At 42.6% G+C, this 18,875-nt stretch overlaps 1 protein-coding gene across 5 annotated transcripts in view; it reads left to right on the forward strand.

The window, feature by feature from the left end:
- YAP1 (Yes1 associated transcriptional regulator) overlaps positions 1 to 18,875 on the forward strand; it is a 202,615-nt gene that overhangs the window by 30,164 nt on the left and 153,576 nt on the right. The window contains exon 1 of one of the 5 annotated variants that reach the window (XM_078657003.1): positions 11,548 to 11,566. The exons of the other annotated variants lie outside the window; for them this stretch is intronic. The gene's annotated coding sequence lies outside the window, so the exon portion shown is untranslated. Of the gene's footprint in view, positions 1 to 11,547; positions 11,567 to 18,875 lie in introns of those variants that run through there. 5 annotated transcript variants of the gene reach the window in all.

Genomic DNA, 18,875 nt, shown 5'->3' on the forward strand with positions numbered 1-18,875 from the left:
TTGTGGTACATACCAGTGAAATTATTGTTTAAGATACTCGTGACCAGCTCTTTGAAGGGCTTTCTACACCATGTGTAACCACAGAATCCCAGAGTGTGTGGCAGAGACGGGGGAACTGGAGGCACGGGGTACCAGGAGCTAGCAGCCTCCAACAGAAATGTTTAAACACAACGGAGCTACTCCCAGTGGGAAAGAGGGGCTAAGTGCAAATGTTTCTTAGTTCGTGAGTGCAGGCATCTCACAGAAAGTGTAGGACTGGTCTCACACACCACCTGGTGTCATGCTTCATCATTGACCAGTCCACGCTCTCTAAAAACTTGGTTTGGTGGAGGGCGGGCATACACCTGACGACAGGGATGCACTTCTAAACTAAGTGGGGGCCCATATAAAGAAAGAGTGAGTTAAAAATCCATTACAAGCATTACATTAACTTTAATATTGCTGGCACCTGTATGGTATTCTAAAAACGTGGTCGGTGTGTTGGGGATATAATTGTCCCCCCACCAATATCAAAAGGTCGACATGTTTCTGCCATGTGGCCCAGAAGGGTCCGTGGCATTCATCAGGACCTAGGTGTAAGTGAAAGGGGCTCCACTCTTACTGAACTGTGGTAGGAGTGTATCCACTGTGTGGGGTGAAGAAGAACACACTCCACTGCGAGATGGCCTTGATATCTAAAGGCCTAATAGATGGAACTCATGGTCCCATAGGAGGGTGAAGACCACGGACCCCTTTGGTCCAGAGCTAAATGTGACTTGAGATGCTCTCCACTGCTCCACCTGCGTGCGTCGTGGTCCTCTCCTCGGTCTAGGTCTACACCATGCACAGGGCTTTAAACTGAGCCCGCTTCCTTCTAGTGAAGCCTTTTAATCTCAGCCGAGATAGAGGCATATTTAGGGATACCGGTAAGCAGTCTAGCCGCTGCATTGTGTAAGAGTTGTAGTTTATTCATAGGCCCTTCCTGAAGGCAGAGAAAAAGGCCATTGCAGTAATCTAGCCTCAACATCGTTAGGGCAGTGATAACTGTTTGTGTACTTTCTTTGGGCAGGAAAGGCATTATTTTTGTACAAGATCTACAAGATTTAAGGATATATGACGTTGATGCAGCCACCTCAATCACATGATTTTTAAAGCTGAGTTTATTGTCTATCCAAACTCCCAGATTTTTTACCTTCTTGTTGGGAGTGGTTAGAGGACCCAGTGTGTCTGGCCACCATGCAGGAGTCCAAAAGCTGGGGTCATTGCCAAACAACACAACTTCCTTTTTTCCTGAGTTGAGTTTAAGGCAATTTTGAGCCATCCATAAACCCACGGCTGTCATGCAATCCTGAAGCTGTGATGCCGTTCCCGGCATCATTCCTGGCATCAGCGATACCACAATTTGGGTGTCGTCTGCGTAAGAAGTCAAACTAAAGCCAGAAGATTCAATCAGGGGAGCCAGCGATGAAACATAAATATTAAAAAGTGTCTGGCTCATGGAGGAACCCTGAGGGACTCCGCAAGGGAAAGAGACTGGTTTGGCAGGAAATTCGCCTCTGGCGACCGTTTGCATTTTATTAGAGAGGAAGGATTCAAGTAGTTTCCAGGCGGTGCCCTGTATTACAATCTCCCTCAGCCGGTCCATCAGCGAGACGTGATGGACCGTATCGAAAGTCGCTGAGAGATCCAACATAATCATCACAGCTTTGCCTCCTCGGTCAAGTATAGTCCTGATCTCTTCTGTGGACTTAAGAAGGGCGGACTCGGTGTTGTGCCCTCCTCTGAAGCTGCACTGGTACGGGTCCAGCGCCTGCGTTTCAAGCAGGAACATACTAAGTTGAGTGTTCATTTTTTCTCTGCAATTTTTTGCCGGGAGTGGGAGCCTAGAGATGGGTCTAAAGTTATTAGGATCCTTAGGATCCAGACTCAGTTTTTTGAGCAGAGGGAGCATTGACGCGCTTTTCCATGCTTTAGGAAAATACCCTTCCGAATACATGATGATTTATAATAGAGGTCACTGGCAATGCAACCGGCTCAGATGCTAGTTTGAATATAGAAACTGGGGAAGGATCGAAGGGAGAGCCTGATTTAACGATCATAAGCAGATTTAGAGTTTCAGTGGCCGTTATTGGGGCAAATTTACCAAACTGTGTCTTAAAGCACTTTCCTGACTTACAAACATCCGTCTGATCAGGGGTAGTTTTAGACGTTACATTAGTAAACGTGGAGAAGATTGATTTAACTTTGTCCAGGAAGAATTGAGCAATTTTATTGCAGAGTTCCTGACTGGCCGCGATAGACGGAGAAACTGGGTGAGCCAGGGTGGTTACTGTTTTAAACAAATCTTTAGTTGAGTTTTTTGCAGAATTAATACGTTTGGCAAATAACTCTTGTTTTGTTTTTTGAAGCAGTTGTTTATATTGAGCTAAGTTTATATTCGCTCTTTTCCCTTTCACTATATTCCCTCCTCCATTTTCTTTCAAGGTGTTTGCAGACCAATTTTTGGTTTCTGAGTTCTTGGGAGTACCAAGGAGAAGTGGTGGTGCCCTATTAGGGCTGAGGAGGTTTTTGGGCGCAAGTTTATTTCTTTCTGATTCTAACCAACTAGTATATGATTGAGTAGCCTCATCCAGATCTGTAGGGAAAGAGGGAGATGTAACACCTAACCACTCCTGAAGTTCCTCGGCTTCTACCTTATGGTCAGTTAATCAGTACCTTAAAGTCTAGAAGTCCAGAAAGGGTCCATGTGACATATAGACTGCCAGGCAGCGGGCGAAAGAGGGATAGCCTTGTCCTGCCTTTTCCTGTCGACTGGATCGCCCTTGGCCTGTGCTTCGCCAGGGCCCGGACCACGGGCGTCCTGCGCAGCGGTAAGCCTGCACTGATTATTAGCGCCTACGGGCGCCTTAAAGAGTGACGCGTGTGCCTCCCTGGTGCGGTGCTTCCAGGGCTGGAGTCCACCCTTGTGGTAACATGTACAATGGGACCCCCTCAAAGAGCAAATGTGGCCAAGGGACAGAGGGGAGGAACAATGAACCAGAAATAGAAACAAATCCCTTCAATGGCCATATACTTCAATTATGTACATACATCAATTCATATCAAAGGCTAGTGACAGAAGGAAGGTAGTACTAAACAAAAATCATTCAAAAAATTGTGTTTATTATTTCTTTTTTTTGTAAATATAAATTCATATAAACATCGTTATAAATCAAACAATTCTATAGAAAACACATCAATTAATTATACAAATTCATGAAAGACATAATGGAATCATAAAGATAAGCAGCAAATAAATATATATACCCCATGGTATCAGACATACAAACAACTTACTCTCGTGCTACCAAGCATACTACAGTCAAACCTCATACATTGATGAAAAAAGGAACTGGTAAACAATTAGCTAGATTACACAGCTAAGATTGTTCAAGGGCTACAGAAAAGGAATAACGGCCCTTGTAGCAGGTCTACGCGCGTTTCGGTGGTTCAAGCCACCTTCATCAGGACCTTGTTCACCATTTAGTGCAGAACCCGGGGATCAGACAGGACAAAAAACCTAAAAAGGAGAATAAATCTGTCACTCAGACATCCAGGCAGCGGGCGAAAGAGGGATAGCCTTGTCCTGCCTTTTCCTGTCGACTGGATCGCCCTTGGCCTGTGCTTCGCCAGGGCCCGGACCACGGGCGTCCTGCGCAGCGGTAAGCCTGCACTGATTATTAGCGCCTACGGGCGACTTAAAGAGTGACGCGTGTGCCTCCCTGGTGCGGTGCTTCCAGGGCTGGAGTCCACCCTTGTGGTGTCAGGCAAATCTGTAGCAGGATGTGCGGGCTCCTGCGCAGCGGGAAGCCCCTGCTGATTATAAGCGCATACAGGCGCTTGAAGAGTGACGCAGGCGTCTCCCTAGAGCGGTGCATCCTGGGGGCTGGAGTCCCTCCTAGTGGTGTCAGGCAAGTCTTTAAGTTCTTTAACCCCTTCTATGCTGGTGATGGAACCACTCCGTTACCAGCCACGGGTGGGCTGTGCTAATGACGGAGTGGTTCCGTCACGGCCCAGCCGCCACGCCTGCGTGGCGTTGATTTCGCGCCTGCGTGGCGCGTTCTATTAGGCAGACGGGGCCGTGACGGAACCACTCAGTCATTAGCACAGCCCACCCGTGGCTGGTGACAGAGTGGTTCCGTCACCAGCATGTCGGTGCCGCGTGGCCTCCCCACCCCCCCAGCGCCGCGGAGGAATTACCGCCGCGGCCAAGGGGTTAAAAGCCTGCTTCTAACAATATCCAAGTCGCCTATATAATGTGCCTTGGAGCCCACAGGGCTTGGGTCGAGCTTTAGGTAACCCTGCCATGGTTACACTTCAGTATTCTATGCAGGGAACAACTAGGGATTGGACTACTAGCTGCACGTCATCAGTCAGCAGGAATGGTTTGAGTTTCCTTAATGTGTTGAGTTGGTGATTGGCTCCTCTAGTGGTTGCACTAATTTGGTCTTTAATAATCAGTTGTTAGTCCAGAGTTATGCCTAATGATTTAGTGGAGTTCACTACATGAGGAGCGCAGTTGAGGGGCCGTAAGTAGTTTGAGCCAGTCTTGAATGGGGGCAGAATAATTTTGGGGGGCAATCAGGAGGATTTCCGTCTTGAGCGTATTTAGCATAGGGTGATTTTGTGAGTTAGCCAATGTTGAGCTTTCAGAAGAGCAGAGTTAAGATTTTTGATAACACCTGGTGACGAGATTTTTAGGTATAATTGTCATCGGTGTACATTTGATATTGTATGTTTGAGCTGGTCGGAATTTCGGTGAGGGGTTCCAGGAGTAGGTACAAAAGCGTGGCAGAGAGTGCGGATCCTTGAGGCACTCCAATTGGGACCGGCGTACTGTTGGGCAGGAAATGGGTGATTTTGATTATTTGCGTTCTGTCAGAAAGAGGCAAACCAAGTTAAAACTGGGCTGGATACTCTCATCCTTTTTTGAGGAGCTAGATTAAGTTGTCATGCTTGACTGTGCCGAATGCAGAGGAAAGATCAAGAAGTATAATAAGGCAAAGTTTGTTCTGGTCAAGTAATCTAAAGCTTCATCGACGATTTGTGTTAGGGCAGTTTCAGTACTAGTCCAGATCTGAAACCCGATTGGAATTGGTCCAAGAGTTGAAACTGTTCTATGTGATTACAAAGTTGTTTGTGAAAGCATTTCTCAAGTAGCTTGGCTAAAGTCATGCTATTAGAAATTGGCTGAAAGTTATTAGGATCAGATGAGGACTGCATTAGGCTTTTTTGGAATGGGGTGACTTGTCCTATTTTGAGGCAGTCAGGGATCAAGCCCTGCATGAGGGATTCATGGACAATCTTAGACCAGAGTGGGACTGCAGAGGCTCTAAGCTCTTTGAACCACTTGGTTGGCAACGGATCATTGCAATTATTAGAGAGTTTCAGAGAGGTTATAATTTTGAATAGTTCAACATCATCTGGAAGTTAAGATATTCCACAGCACATTCTTTTTTTGCGTATACTCCCTGTAGCCAGAAAAAAGTGAGCTCGCCAAGAGTAACGATGGAGTTTGGCAGGCTCAGAACATGTGTATTTGGAATGGTGAGCTGTAGATCTAGCCCAATTTTCCTTGTCTTGCCTTTGAAGTATGTAGAGAACTCCTCTACCGCTGGGGAGTGAGTCCTTATGTGTAGTGTTTTGGTTGGTTGAGTGGTTTGACTGTTTGATTTCGAAGAGTTTTTGTGGTCTGTTTTTGGCAATGTGAAGTTGTGATTTAAAGTAATTGGTTTTGACGCACCAGATATGTTTGTGATACGCACATCTTCTCTTCCTCCTCCTTGAGCTTCGTTCTAGGAGAGTTTCTCCATGATCTCTCTGCCAACCTTAGTTTGCATCTTTCATCATTAAGGGAACAATTAAACCAGGGATTGGATTGTTTGTTGGGAAACCTTTTTGAGCTGTTTTGGAGCGATATTGCCAATGAAATTCATCATGGAGTGGATGTAAAGTTAGGTAAAGTCATCAAGGTTTGTCATAGTAGGGGGCTGAGCTAGGAGATTATTGCAAATGTGGGTTAGGTCATTAACGTTGATGTTCCTCAGATCTCTTTCCCATTGTTTGCTTTCAGGAGGTTGAACCTGTCTGATCAGCACCCTTTCCAAGATGAGAAAAGAGATTGTTTAGTGGTCTGACCAGTCACAAGCAAGGTGATGTGTCATCTAGTTGTATATTATTGTCTTTGGTGCAGGACTGGGTGAAGTTTAGATATGAGAGGAAAGCCTTGAAAGTGCAGAGTAGTGGATCATTTGTGTTGTTCCAGTGTAAGTTGAAATCCCCATGGAAGATATGGTTATGGTGTTGCTCAGAGTTAGTGGAAATGGTCTCCATTATATTTTCGATTAAAAGAAGGTTATCACCTGGGGGTGATATATTGTGTGAGGTGTACGCATTGTTTTGTTTTTGTTTGTGATTTAAATTCCCAGGTGTTCACAGGTAGACATCAGTGCAGTCTGTGTACGTATTAGGGTAAGAGTGGAGCGAAAGATGCATGCTATGCCACCCCCCAAATTTAACCGGTCTTTTCAGTCTGACATTTTCATATTTGTGGGGGAACGCAGGAGTCCAGAAGGAGTCATTGAGCCAAGTTTTGGTTAGGATAAGTAGGTCAAGTTTATGTGTAATTATGAGGTCTGGAATATCGGCTGCGTGCTTTACTGCTGTTCTGCCATTAAGCATCAATTTAATGTGGAATTTGGTTACTATGGTTTCTAGATGTGCTGTGGAGACAGGCAGTACATTTTCTTTGTTCATAGTTCTGAGATTGATACTGGATTCTCTACGGGTGTTGGAGGGAATAGTTTGGATCTTGAATGAAACAGGCGATGAGTTATTACAGGAGGAGTTGTACAATGTGAGAAGGTTGATTACCCTTGGAGGCAGTATTTAGATTCCAGAGCTTCTCCAGCTTCATAGAGAAGTGTAACCGGTTCTGAAGGCCCTCTTTAACCAGTAATGATCATGCTTGAGTCTGCCAGCGTATCTTCGATGGATAGGGGGTTCAAAGGGAGGGTGGGTGGTCTATGGGTAGCGAGTAAATGAAATCCTTTAGAGGAGGGAGTGGTGGTAATCCGTGATAAGGAGGGAAGTAGTAGGCAAAGTGATGGGGAGAGAGAGGTGGTTAGTGGACGGTGAACTATAGGGAGAATAGAGGAAGGAAGGGTAGAAGAAGGAGTCCGATTGGACTCCGCGATAAGCCAAGGGCAATGTGATTGAAGCATGAACGATTGCATACCACGAACCTCTGAAAGCCCAAGCTGGAGATTTAGATCTTACAAGTCTGAATTACTCTGACGCATCGAATTAAATTGATTTGGATACTTCAACACCACAGAATTGATATAAAGTGGTCGTTTTTACCCGAGCAGAGCATTTTGACATTTAAGACCAACATATGAAATCAACAGTACTGGAATATACAAGATCTTTCCTGAATTAAGCATTAAAGGGCCAAAAACGATTTGCATATTGTACTGTCCTGAAGAAGGTCTAAAGGATCTGTTCCATCGAAGACCGAAACATCGACCATACAGTCCATTTTTTTATCTATGATTAATTCTTTACAGATGATTTTTTATTGTTCTGAAAATAGATTTCATCTTACTATTTGACATAGGATTGGACTTTGTTACAAATGAACTATAGGTTGTTTTGCTCATTTAACTTTTTCATTTGTAAAGCATTGTTTCTTCAACTTTGAATGTTGACTCGTACCCTTATGACTGACCTAGCATTGTCTATATAAAACTTTTTTATCGAAAGAATAACCACTCCGTGTCTCCTTTCTCTACTATGTAGAGTGTCCTCCTTGAAATTGGTTTATTGAACGCTTTACGTTGTAGCGTCCTTACATTTATTGTGTTTCAAATTGAACTGATTCTATTTATTTCCTGTGATTATTTTTAACGCAGAATCACCAACTCACAAATGATTGCTGTAAACGAAGTCCCTTGCTGGCACCTTCTATTGTTATATATTTATATTGACCCAAGCTCGCAAGGGTATATTGGGTTTCCCACCCTCTTTTTTTCATCATTCATACATGGCCACCCTGTTCTTCAGCAAGAGTGTACCCTCATCAGTTTACAGGCAGCCGTGTATGCAGGTATCATCCCAGCAGGACAACTCCTGCACTTTTCCGGGCTGTTCTGAAACGTCTTGCTTACCAGATGGCTTGGCTTACATTGTAAAATACCTATTTTGAACTTGGTGGTCTGGAAGCCAGCTCTTAGCTGACAGTTAGTTGGCTTTATTGTCCGTATTAATTGCATGGTTTTTATTTGGCTTGCCTTCCTTGTTTTGATTGTCCCTCCCATGGAGCATAGCCTCTTTACCATCCTTTTGATTGGCTGACTTCTGTCCTTCCACTGCTCACATTTAGGGAATTACTTTTTTCATTTTCATTCTAAACTCCATGAAATAAAGTACCTTTTTTGGTACTTAATTTCCCCCTCAACGACCGGGGGCTTCGAGGTCATAAGAAATACAACCGTATTCAAGATGCGATTATTGAAAGGTGTATTACAGGAGCTAATTAATATCATTTAAAGCATTTAGCGTAATTCCGTTCTAGTCTTCTTGTATGTTCAATCTAGTATGTTTTTTTTCTCTTCTGTACAATAGTCCTATACTAAAGCATGGTGATAAATGGGCACTTTGAGAAGCTAGTAGAGCGAGGTATGTAGATATATACTTTCAAGACAAAGACCAAGCAGTAAGTTAGTAAGACTCAGAACTTAACTTAATTGCGAAGGAGTACAGTCTGTGGAAGATTGTGAACCTGAGAGAAGGAGAGGTGCTGGAATAATTGAGTGGTTTGATTAAAACTGTGCACTAAAAAGCTAGCATCAAAAATATGACAGAATGCATCCCCATTGGGGGCGGTTTAAGGCAAGAAAACTGAGTGAAGTAGATTTTTATGTCGAAGAGCTTAGACTTCAGACTTTTACTTTTTGTCTTTAAACTTAAACAAGAAAATATACGCATGGCATTGCCATCCATTGGTGAAAACAGAGGTCTTATAGCTACCATTCCTATCAAAAGTGGGATCACACAAAACAACCAAAAAATATATATCTAATTTGACAATATCTTGTACACAAGCTTGCATCCTCTAAAAAGGACATCACTGGCCTAACCACAGAGGTATTTGTTATTTCCTAGACTTGATCTTCAAGCACAATAAACCATTGCTGTGCAGTTTTTAAAGACTACTTTAGATGAGTTTTTCTGTCCATGTGTTATGGTGTATTATGGAAGTTGGCTTGCAGAACAATTTGAAAATACAGTGAGCCTTGATTGGTGGCCAGTGTAAGGCGATAAAGAAAGGTGTCATGTTATAGTGGGAGGGGCCTTATTTCAGGTTGGATAGTTTTCAGTACCACACGTTTGCTTTATTATTTTTTTAAGCCCAGTTAGTATTGAGTTTATATGGTCTACTTTGGAGATGACCAGCCCAGAGAACATTCATTAAAATAAACTGTTTGTTTATTTTGCAAAGTATGTTTAATTGGTATTGCAATACTTATCCTGTGCTTTTATATGCTGGCCAAGCTGTAGTTTGAGTCCTGCAGGACCACCAGGGCTTTTGCACTGTCTACAATTGTGGGTGTGATTCCATTTGACTGGAAATTACTTAGCTCATAATGTGTAGACCGGAGTGGTTAGTTCTAAGAAGAGGACATTTGTTGTTTGCGGGTTAAATATCTGGAAGTGTTGTGACTTCCATTTATCTGTGGATATTGGGTAGTTCCTAAGGTAGGGTTCTCTTTTTCAGTTTAAGGTAAATGTTGGTCCACATTGGTGCACTGAAAGGGTAATGCTATCAAACTGAGCTCGCAAATATTAGCAAAGGATTATGATTGTTTTGATTTGAAGACTATTACATGATTATTCAAGAAACGAGCAAATGAGTTTGGCAGCCCCATGTGATAAAAGAGGAACTGGCTCCTCCATTTCTACCAAAGTCTTCATGAAGGTAACATTGCTACTAGTAGCATATAGATGGATGAATGTTTCTCAAGGTTGCCTGCTTTAATATGTTAGTATGTAGTCTTTGCACAGCAAACACTGAATTATGTCACTGTCAGATTGTTTCGTCCTATATGGCTGGAAATTAGTTGTCCAAAAGGCAGGAATCGAATAGAAAAAGTTTCTTTAAAAAGATTCTGTCATATTTAGACTGCTTGAGAGACCTCAGTTTTACTTTCCCACTTCCTATCATGCACTGCCAACTGCTCCAGGCCAGTTTTTTGTATTCTAGTGTATTGATGAAGAAAAGCACCTTTCCAATAGACTGGTGTATGACTCTTGCTCTTTCCAAGAAATAATCTTGCTTCCTTTTTCTTTGGGAGCTGCTTTCCATGTGCTTGAAACAGTGCTTAAAGTCTATGGGGTAGTTCTTAGCTATTACAACTATTGTAAATGTCCAATGGCGAGTTCTTTCCTTTGCGTGACAAAATCCATATTAAGTTGTTGAGCAGCTAACCCATGACAGTTTTGAAGAATGGACCACTGGGGAAAGATAACCAGACTTCATTGTGGAATACAAAATGTTGCACATAAGTAAGTGCGAATTGGGGCTAGGCCCTCACCCTCCTTTGGCAACACCTTTCTGTACTAGTGTGGTGGTCGCCTCGCTATTCTGAGCCCCTCTGTGCTAGGTAAAATATCCAACCTCCAGGCGTATGATCTTGTAAGCACCTTTTGTGGAGGAAACTCCTGCTCGCTAAACAAAGTTGTGAAGGTACCATAAAAGTAAGCGTCACCCAAGGTACTATTCCAGCAGGTTGAGAGTCCACTGGCATATACCTTATTCACAGTGCCAGATGTAGAGTATTAGGTACGAGAGTTAGGCCACATAATTTGCTCAAGACCACTCCTCTGACCCATTTTGGTACTGAAAGTAGGTAGACTGCAGCACAAAAGGCATAACCAGCGTAAGCTGGACTTCATAAAATATTTTCATCACAAAACCCAAAATGAGAACTGAATGGTTCAATATTAAGATTAGTAAATTACTATTATTATAAATAAGTTTCAATACCAGAACTAAGCCTTGGGGGGAAGTGAGGTTTTAACACCAGACCAGAATCTTAAGAAAAACTGCAGTTCAGTAAACTGCCATGGCTATCCCTTTGCACCAGTGCACTGTATATAACCTAACACATGATGACTTTGATAGCATTACCTGTGACATCAGTTAAGATGTGATCTATGACAGCTTGCATAAAATAACCGCCGTCCTACTGTATATGATATGAGATTGGGATATAAGGTTGCAGCAACTCTGATCACAAATCAACATTCGTGCTATTATTTAAATAAATACTTTTTCAACAATGTTTAATTCATTAGATAATTATGAATACGCACGACAATAGTTCCTCTTAGATAAAAGATATTATTTAAAATATCATTTCCCATTCTAGGTGCTTTGTCCCTGTAGAAATATTTGAACGTATCTTGCCACTTTTAAAGAATGACCAGATATCATGGGCCAATGACAGACAGCACCACTTGGGTTACTAAAGACAGCTGAAGAAAAGTAAGATAGCATTTCTACTACCACAATAAAGTGGCCTTTAATAACTTGTTAGAACATTGAAATGTTGAAAGTGCAGTTGAATAAAATAGTGGAATAGGCTCAACAAGGGCTTGTATAGAGTTTCTGCTCCAAAATAATATGATACTGTGTTTTTCTTTCTGTAGAACATAGTTATCTGTAGATTGAATGTATTAACAGCATTATATAGCTCTGCTGCCCATGATCTGCTCGTTATTAAAGGCCCTTTACCCTGAAGTTATCGACCCTGCCGCTAGGACCTAGAACTCCGGTAGAGGGCATGTAACAATCGGAACTGGACAATAATGCTCAATAACATCTGCAAAGTCATCTGATTATTATCAGTGGTACTACAGTCTTGCTTCTTTCTTAAAGAGCTGTGGAGCTGTCTTGTGATGAAAGATCTGTCTTATTTCATCATCTCTTCTTTATGTAACTACTTGGTCCTCCAAGACTTTGTCTTCATACAATCTTTTTGAAGATATGTGCTGAATGACATTTCATGAATAATTTACAAAGTACAATGAGGTCCGTTATAGTAGCTTTTTTTTATTACATACATAGTATTTGATGTAGTTCACTTGATAATTGTATTTTCGAACATATCATTTATGATGCCATCCATGTCATTTTGTGTGGTGTGAGACAATGTTTTATATATTTGGTGGGAGGTGATGGGTTAGCTCAATATAACCGTCAGTTGAGTGTGAGGTTATATATTGTGAGCATACTATCCTTCCAGCTAACGTGTTCTTTCTTTTTTTTTAAATAATATTGAAGATTTGCCGTTGTTACTGTGCTTGGGTTTGTATCTAATGAGAAGGTTGTAAACAGGAGCTAGATTAGCAGCCACATCACCTTGTTTTACTCTGAAGGAGCCTGTTAAATGCTGCAGAGAGAGAGAGAGAGGGAACAGCAAACTGCTTAGACAAAATGTTAAGTAAGTTACTGTTTGCCTTAAGTAGAGCCATTCTTTACATAACACAAACATGTGAAGGTAGTGTGTGTTTCTGCAGGCAAAATATGGCAGTCTATAAATAAATGAAGGCAGTATGCAGAATATGAAATTAGCATATGTAGCCGTAAAAGAAAATTGTAGCTTAGTTAAAAATCTCAAGCTATAGTTTCTGTTTTTAAAGAAGAAATCCATCACCCACCCAGAGGTGACTTTCTTCATCATAAATCACCCCCTCTAATTGGTAGTGGGGTCCTCCTTATGTGGGCTACAACCCTCAAAAATGAAGCTATGATGCCACTGTGGCTGTTGGTACCCAAGAACCTGGTTGTTGTCTATATGTGTTGCAGAGAGGGGAGAACATCTAAAACTATACCTACTGGTAGACGAATGACTTTTTGTGTCTCCTGTTAGTAGGATTAAAAGCAGGATGAAAAGAGAATTGTTAAGCCTTTGCTATAAGTTTGACATGTCTCAGTCCTTAAAATAGTCCAAAATTGTTGCTGGAGCTTTCTTCAGGACAGAGCCTTTCTATTGTTGGTGTGCACCAGGTAGTATCACAATGATCTTTAATGTCAATTAAAGTTTTACCAAGACACTGATATCGTGCCTGTCAGGCCAACGGTGGAACACAGTTGCTATCATAGGAGGAACCATTGGACAGTGTAAACTAGGCCAAGAGACTGAAAACAACTTATTGTATATGTATTCTCATTTTCCATGAGGAAAAATAAGTGCCAATACCATACATGTGTGGTGAAATGAGCACTCAAACATGCACAGATTTACCCTCCGCCTCTCTCCATAGCAGTAAAAGCTTAATCAAGTTTGTCTTGCCAAGGCATGTGTTGTATCGCTGTCTCCTATGAGGTGGGAGGCGAGCTAGAAATATCAAAACTTTCCACTAAACTCAGGTTGGTTTGTTTATTGTAAACTATGAAACAGATTAATGTACACCAATCTCAGCATAATTGTATAGAAGTACAAAGTAAATGGGATGAAGCCAAATTTCCAGAACCGATTTGCCCTATAAAATGAAAAGAAAACAACTAGTTCGATTACAGCCACATAGGGTATCTGGACACAAAAATGTATGTTGGATGGCATCGAAACTCCATTCAGAAACCCCCACAAATCCCTAACTTCCCCAACACTACCCTAAAGTGGAACTCTTGGTCTAAGACCATCTTAATTAAAGATAGAAAAGGTGTCAGCTATCCGAGCCTTCCAAAGCATTAACTCCAACCGGGGTCATGCAGCATAAAGCCACAGAAGCCAAGGAGGAGGTCTCTACTCAAGGCCCCCTAAAGCAGAAGTGTCCGCTGTCCTTAACTACGTTACAACATAAGCAATTGCTGAATTAAGGCGCCTCACACAGTTCTACTAGTATTTTCCATTCCAGCATCCTCACTCTGTCTCCATGTTCACCCATTGAGAATTTCCGTACATCATTGGTGCCATCTCCTTCTCCCAAGAGAACTCGTCCCCCATCCATTCTCCCTTTTCTTCTTCTCAGGCCTCTATGTACTAGGAACGACAACTCTTTCTCTCAACTAATAAAGCCATGTCCACCTGCAGTGGGAATGCAAGATGCATGCCACAATCTACAGTACAAGCAAAATGCGAATTCAAACGTTAGCTGAAAAATTATTTGGAAACACATTTCAGGCCTACACTTAAGCCAAATTAACAATGCGCAGGTTACATTATGTGCGCCAGGTTACATTATGTGCGCCGTCTGCAGACAAATAAGCCACACTTTCGATATATACCGTAACAATTATAAATGGCAAACCTTAAAATATTAGTGTCATGAGTGTAATAATAAACAAAATTAGCAAACACCTTTAGTCTATTATACCTTAACTAGGTATTAATACACAATTTTTCCAGTTACATTTCTAAAGTACACATGTGCTTTGCGTTAGTCATGAGGATATTTCGTTATCTCGATACTCCTTTCTTCTTTTTCATGTATTAGTCACACAGAATATATGCGAGTGCAGACTGCCCATGATTATAACGCACTCCTACTGTCAATTCAAAAAGTGGGCCCCAGCTACTCTCATCCACTCGTAGGCTACTACGAATGGCTGAACACACGTATCCGGTAAACAGCACAGTGGGATCGATGCTTGCGCTAAAGACCATGCTTAGCATCAGTGGCTGGCTTGCCTGGAGATTGGGTTGAGGTCCTACGGTTGGTTGAAACAAAGGGATTTGAAGCATATCAACAAAAAGCCGCTAAACTTCACTTGAAAGTATTTGTAAATTCTAAATAGTTTTTTTCCTCCTAAGTTTAAAAACAATTTCAAACTCCCTTGAAACTCACAGTTAAAAGAAAGTTATGTTTAGTAGACAAAATCCGAAAACTCCTGAAATAGGCTCACAGCACAGCAGCCATTTTGGTGTTACACCTCTGGGGCCACCTCTGGAGCATTTTTGCTTTACTGTATTCAGATTGGAACATCTAAGGCCTTCCACTGCATGGATATAGGGACCTACATTTCCTATTTTTCTTTCTGCACTCATATGGGTTCTTTCTCTCACTCGCGTGTGATGCCCATCCATGCTCTGTGTTGTTTCTTCAGAGCCTGACTAGCTCACCTGTCGCATCCTGTACCACTACCTGCCCGGCTGTTTTTGCTTTTATTTTTCTCTCCTCCCTTCTGGACTCAAGCTTTTCTGTTGCAACTCCCCCACACCTAAATACCCTCGTACACAAGCGGACTTCCTCCTTCAACCTCTTCACCATTCCTCCATGTTTGTTTTTTCATATACTATTTCCCATTACCATTTTGAAAGCGTAAAAAATGAATAATTGTGACAGTTATGCCAAGAGGGCGTGCATACATGATGGCATTGGCTGCCGATGAGTTTTGCCAATGTTGAACAGCGTCGGCAAAGCCAACAGGTCTACTTTGGCAGTCATAAGATAAGTCTAATCACTTTGCCAGTGCTTTTTAGGTCTCGCCTGTCGATGCGCATGCGCATCGAGCTTGCGAGCCTATTGCAGCTTAAACAACTTTTAAGTAAGAAGCAAGGAATCGTGGCGATTCCTTGCAGTGCCCGTGACTTTTAAGCTCAATGCGCATGTGCATTGAGCTTAAAAGCGCGTGCACAGCCACAATCTCCCTCAGCCGCATTCCTCCGACACCTTTTGAAGTGAAGCTTAGCTTCACTTCAAAGGCCCCGGCTTCTTGACACCGACATGCCGCTCTCCCCGCTCCGCCCCCTCCCCTGCCCGCCGTGTGCATTTCTCCTCCACCCCCTCCCCACAGCAATGCCCTCCGTCTTGTTTGGCTTTGAAATTCTGGACACCCTACTTCAAAGCCCCAGGCACCCCATCTGCTGCCTTCCGCCTGGCATGTGTTTGGTGGATCCCAAAGGCGACGCTACACCGGTTCCCTCTCTTGCTCTCCTCCCCCCTACTCTCTCGTGCTCCCCTGATACCGTCACTTGTTCTGTCTCCTCAGATGCGGCTCCCTACTCCTCCCCCCTGCTTGTTATTCGAAGGATGCGTGCTTTTTAACATGCACTCCACTGCAGATAAAAAATAAATAAATAAACGTGGGATGCCATATCTCCCTCTGCCCCCACCTGCCCTTTGCCTGCCTCGGTTTACTTATGGCGGTGGTATGTCAGGTCTGTTAAACCTTTCCCCCTCTGTCGATACTTTCAACAATGCGCACAGTTATACACAGGGTGCTGCCGCTTTAAATTACCCCTGCACAAAGCTCGCTGACTGCCTGCAGATTTCAAACTCCCCCCGGCCGTTCAATAGACTTGGCGGTTATCATGCAGTAAGATTACTGTAATTAGTTTCACTTTACAAGAGGAGGTAGCTGTATGCTTTCAGAGTTTGGGCAATTATTTTTAATAGAAGTCTGCGCACCTTTTAATAGCAAGCACTCGCACAGCGGATCAAAATAAAAGCCTTGTAGCGCTTCTCACAGAATTTACATGGTTGGGTCAAGGGACTTTTAAATATTTCTGGCTTTTCACTATGACGCCTGCATGTGGCTCACGGTGGGCTAATAGGTTTTAATCCTGCACAGTGGTAAACACTTCCACTTTCAAACAGTGCTGCTGGGCGGCAGCTATCAAACACGTCATACGTGTCCACTATTCACTGTAAGCATGGGTTTAGCATGGGTTTATCACTCTGCTTAGAGCATCACTGGCATGTTTTTTTTTCCATTTTGTATATATTTGTGATAGCATGAACACACACACAAAAACACACACAGTTTTGGCACTGACTATCGCAAGCGCATGTAAAACTCACGGTTATCATTAACAGAATGGATTTTTATAAAAGCACAACAAGGGTCTCTTTGACTCTGTAACCTTTTGGTGCGCACACACGGACTATATCGCTTCTACACAGTACATTTTCTGGCTGCACTGTCAGCACAACATATAGATCGTGATTACCAATGCCACTCATCCATTTGCAAAACGAAAAATGTAAAACTCTTCTATTGCGAGACCTATTGGCTATGCCAATGCTTGTTGATTATTTTGGCTCGGAGAGATAAGAAATGGAATTTAAATTGTAGAGCTTATTATGTCTAGTCTACAGGCAGCTTTAGTTCTCTTGCTAGCCTCATGTTTTCCTAACAATTAATAATAAAAATACTTCTATGCATGTCGTGAGGGGATTTCTGTTGGCCCTCTTCATCTTTTGGTCGATTTAAGTACTGTGCTCCATTTATTTTTCTCCAATCCGAGCCGACCGCATGGGGCAGTGGTCTTCCCACTTCAGTTGTTGTTTTGGTTCACTTATTAACAGCATTGTGCTCTAGCACATGTGCACATTTGCCGAAAAAGAGGTTCACTATGGTGTCACGGCTGGTAAGCCAACCATTCTTAAATTACATGTTCTTCAATTTTATTGTTGTATTAAGTCACCTTTTGTAACATGCTTTGTACCTGTGGACTGACATTTTACTTGTTTTTAGGTCGAGCCTAGAGCAGCGCATGCGCTGCTGCTCAACTTTTAGTAACATGGATTTCCTAGTGCTACCCTGGCCTAAAGCTTGCGTGCCTGTGCGCGTGAACGCGCGCAGCCACCATCTGACTTTCTTAGCTCATTAATCTTACATTTGCGAGCCGTCATGGCTCATTAAGTGCTTCGCACACAACTCCTTCCGCCGCTCTCTCCCGCTGCAGCCCCCATCTATGCATTCGCAGATAATATAAATGTAGCTTGCTTTTTGCGCAGAAGTTTAGCAAGTCTGCATTCTTTGAAAGAGCTGCTTGGGGGCCAGTTTAGGGATCAGCTGCCAAATTGCTGACCGCTATTCCACGCCTTCCCGATGTCAGAATGTGCCCTGTACAAATGATATAAATATACTTACACAGACACATATGCAAGTCAAGTCAAAACTTTTGTATCCGATCTTTCAACAAAGGTCCTACCATCATTTTTTCACATCGACCTTTCATTGTGTGGCAGACATACTTCCGTATAATTTTTAAGAAACATCTAGCTTTAAACACAATAAACTGGATTTGCATCTATTCATTGTGCTTCACGCACGACAGTCCTGCAAGGACTCCGGCATGTAAAACCTCGGGCCCCAGAGAATACGTGCACTGCACCGCTTGTGTTTTTTTCCTTTCCTGTCATCAGCGTCTTTGATGTTTCCTGTTTTCAGCATACTTCATCCCGCAACTCTGCCCAGTACCGCTCTGTTAGGCTAAGAGGTCACATAACATCATGGATGTTGTGTGTTTCGAAATATCCCTGGTTAAAGAGCTGCTGTCTGAGTTGGAAAGCTAATGGGTGGAAATAACACACTGATATATCTGCTCCAAATTAAAAAAACTGCATAGGTGCAGGTATTGATGAAAAACGTTCTGAAACTTGCCTAAATATTTTGCTTCACATTTTTTGAGGCAGAGGTGCTAAAAGTAAGATACTCTGGAAAAGACATGCCCATGTATACTTACACACACACACACACATGCATGTGAGAAGCATTGTGCCAGCTAAATGAGCACTGTATCTGTGCTCTCCTTAAGTGAAACTTTGAATACAGTGATAAGCTCCCAATAAAAACTGCACACACCGTGCTAATGCATTTTTAAAAAACATATCACCTTTTTCTAGTGTGAAAGGTTGGGACAGAATGAAAATGAGAATTGAATGGTTTCGGAGTTATGACGTGTGATGCAAGCACAGGCATCTTTGCTGTTTTAGTTACCTAAAGGTGCATTCCTTCTGAGGAGTGTCGGTCTCCTCGCCCTTCGTTGCTTGGTATTGGATGCCTTGCCACTTTCCTCCTCCTTGAGGGCCCGGAATAGAACTGAGTGAGCTTGTGTACTGGG

The sequence above is a fragment of the Lissotriton helveticus genome, chromosome 8 (assembly GCF_964261635.1).
Source record: "Lissotriton helveticus chromosome 8, aLisHel1.1, whole genome shotgun sequence".
In the NCBI taxonomy this organism is placed as follows: Eukaryota; Metazoa; Chordata; class Amphibia; order Caudata; family Salamandridae; genus Lissotriton; species Lissotriton helveticus.